General features: G+C 43.7%; 1 pseudogene; it reads right to left on the reverse strand.

Annotated features, from left to right (window-relative positions):
* Positions 1-387: 387 nt before the first annotated feature.
* LOC123323960 lies at positions 388-1,294 on the reverse strand (annotated as a pseudogene).
* Between the last annotated feature and the right edge of the window lie 2,182 nt (positions 1,295-3,476).

The following is a 3,476-nucleotide window of genomic DNA, read 5'->3' on the forward strand; positions in this document are numbered from 1 at the left end:
TCTTTCTTTCTTTCTTTCTTTCTTTCTTTCTTTCTTTCTTTCTTTCTCCCCCTCTCTCTCCCTCCCTTCCTCCCTTCCTTCTCTTTTCTTTTTTTCTCTTTGGTTCAAACTTTTAATATAAAAAAATTCACTGATGTACAAAATGTGAAAGTCTGACAATGACAACATATGAAATCCTATGATTTGAGAGTCCCCCCGAGTGCGTGCCATGGTGCCCATGCCCCCTCCCATACATACCCTGGCGTGGAAACAGAAACTAATGCAAACTATTGCTAACAAGCTGCGCAGATAGGTGCGTTCTCTGCTCCACCAATCACAGACCAATATCTACTCCAAACATTCAGTAAGGAAAAGCAGAGCATCTTCCGAAAACAGAAGGCAGACTTCTTACTCACGATGGACCTGCACAAATACACCCAGCCAAAAGAGTACTGCATAGTCATTCATGAGGATCGTCATTCATGAGGATCGTCACAATCCTAATATAAGGAACAAATCCCCTTGCTCTCCCCATGACATTTTTCTTCTCTAGACAGTGTTGTCCCTGTTTATAGAGGCCTCGGTCATCAACCACGTTATTATCTCCTTTTGTCAAAAATTGGCATGTCCATTTTGCTTCTTCTTTTAAAAAAAAAAAAAGATTTTATTTATTTGTCAGAGAGAGAGCACAAGCAGGGGGAGCGGCAGACAGAGGGAGAAGCAGGCTCCCCGCTGAGTGAGGAACCCGATTTGGGACTCGATCTCAGGACCCTGGGATCATGACCTGAGCTGAAGGCAGATGCTCAACCGACAGAGCCACCCAGGCGTCCCCATTTTGCTTCTCATGAGTCTTCAAAACTCCATGAACTATAGGAGTTTCTCTTCCTTCTATCCTAAAAACAACCATTTTCTCCCAGTCAGATGGGATCTTCAACTCGATTTGCTAAAAAGAGAAGATCTCGGGCGCCTGGGTGGCTCAGTTGGTTAAGCGACTGCCTTCGGCTCAGGTCATGATCCTGGAGTCCCGGGATCGAGTCCCGCATCTGGCTCCCTGCTCGGCAGGGAGCCTGCTTCTGCCTCTGACCCTCCCCCCTCTCATGTGCTCTCTCTCTCTCTCATTCTCTCTGTCTCAAATAAATAAATAAAATCTTTAAAAAAAAAAAAAAAAGAGAGAGAGAAGATCTCTATGAAATGCAGGTTCCATGCTGCCCCTGAGCACTACTACAATTGGACTTTCACGTCCAGTTATGAGCACTAACCCCTTCCAGATCATTAGAGCCGAGCAGATAATCATTCCAAAATTTAGGACTTGAAAATACAGCGGAGCCCTGTCCCTGCACTCAGCTTCCAACCCCTCAAGTTTAGCTGGGAGGCTGCCCTGCTCCAAGGCATTTTCTTGAATCAGGATCCAAACACATTGCATGTGGTTAATATGTCTCTTAAGTTTCTTTGAATGTATTATAGTTCCCCTCCATTTTGTTTAAATGTCATTATTATGTTGAAGAAACTGGGTCATTTGTCCTCTACATACTGTTTTGCATTTGTTTTCATTTAATAAATTGTTATATTCCTTTTTATGTCAATATTTACACACATCATTATTTTTAATCACCATATTCCATTGTGTCACTCATAAGGCAAATCATAGTATTTTGGGTATTTGTATAGTCTACAGGGTTTGGGGCTTACAGTAAAGTTGCAATTATCACTTTATCCATACATTTTTGTACTTCTTGCTTTCTAAAGTTATGTTTTTAAAATGAAAATCGCTGGGGGTGCCTGGGTGGCTCAGTCGGTTAAGCAGCTGCCTTTGGCTCTGATCATGATCCTATGGTTCAAGAACACTAAAGTGAATCATCTCCTTTGTCACCCGCTTTGTGCGGTGGGGTGGGATGGGACTCTGCCATCATTGCTGATACAAGGATTGAGATTCTAAGGAGCTTCTGAAAAAACTGTTAGTAGTAAGCAGAAAGAGGACAACACATGACCTGAGAGAGAGTGAATGAGGAAAAAGCTGAGAAACAAAGGAATTAGTAATCTAGGGCAGGGTGAAGAATGTGATTCAGCTGTGGCATTTGGATACTGGGGCTGCTGGATCTGGGGAACAGCTGGGCTTTCTGCACAGGGACAGACAGGCTCCAGCCAGAGCTTCCCTGAACCAACCCAGCTTGGCTTCTCCTGGTACCACGTATAAGATTCCCATATCTCGCTGCACACCCAACAAAACTAGAACCTGAGGAACGCCGTTGCCCTGTTCACTGGTCCCCAAAAGCCATGCTGCCGTGCTGTCTTCTCTCATAACAGGGTTCCAGAGGGAGTGAGGCTTCCAAGGGGAAGACAGATATTGTTGGGGTGGTTGGCTGAGGTGTTTCTGTCACCCAAAATATGTCTTATCATGGGCCCACCTGGAGGAAAAACTCCCATGCATTTGGAAGAGGTGGTAAAGAAAGAGGCTAGTGGGGTGTTCCAATGTCGTGACCTCCTTACAGTAAGAAAGAGGTAGGTACACATTAGTCTACTCCATTTCCTTATGACCTTAAGCAAATCACTTTAATTCTTTAAGCCTCATGGTTCTTCATCCTTTAAGTAAGAAAAATAATACCTAGCTCAAGGTTGTCACTGAAACAAAATGAAGTGATTTTGAAGTATTTTTTTTTAAGGGTAGGATCAGTATTTTATTTAGTCACTTATAATCAGAAGGCAGTTGAGTATGTAGCCTTCATACTCAATCTTTCCTTTTTATAAATAAAAAAGAATTACAAGTTTTAAAGATTTTTTTTCTTTTTATTTATTTATTTGAGAGAGAGAATGAGATAGAGCATGAGAGGGGGGAGGGTCAGAGGGAGAAGCAGACTCCCTGCCGAGCAGGGAGGCCGATGCGGGACTCGATCCCGGGACTCCAGGATCATGACCTGAGCCGAAGGCAGTCGCTTAACCAACTGAGCCACCCAGGCGTCCCAAGAATTACAAGTTTTAAACAGCCAATGGCTGGTTATGTTTTCAGAACACGTAATTAGATTAATTCATTAATGGTAGCTTCAAGTTTTTCCTTTTTAGTTCCAGAAAATTCACTCACCTTTTGTCCCTTTTTAAAAAATGGAAGGTTGGCATGTATTTGGCTTCACACTCTGAAGCAACAACCTGACTGTCACCCATGTCTACTTCAAGGAACATCACATTGGAAGTCTTCTCAGAGAGGGAATGAAAGAAAGCTTTGCTCATGGGACGCCTGGGGGGCTCAGTCAGTTAAGCGTCTGCCTTCGGCTCAGGTCATGATCCTGGAGTCCCGGGATCGAGTCCCAGGATGGAGTCCCGGGATTGAGTCCCGCATCGGGCTCCCTGCTCAGCAGGGAGCCTGCTTCTCCCTCCGCCTGCAGCTCCCCCTGCTTGCGCTCTCTCTCTCTCTGATAAATAAATAAAATGTTTTGAAAAAAGAAAGAACAGATTCCTAGAAAGAAAGAAAGAAAGAAAGAAAGAAAGAAAGAAAGAAAGAAAGA

Source organism: Neomonachus schauinslandi, unplaced genomic scaffold (assembly GCF_002201575.2).
Source record: "Neomonachus schauinslandi unplaced genomic scaffold, ASM220157v2 HiC_scaffold_3527, whole genome shotgun sequence".
NCBI lineage: Eukaryota > Metazoa > Chordata > Mammalia > Carnivora > Phocidae > Neomonachus > Neomonachus schauinslandi.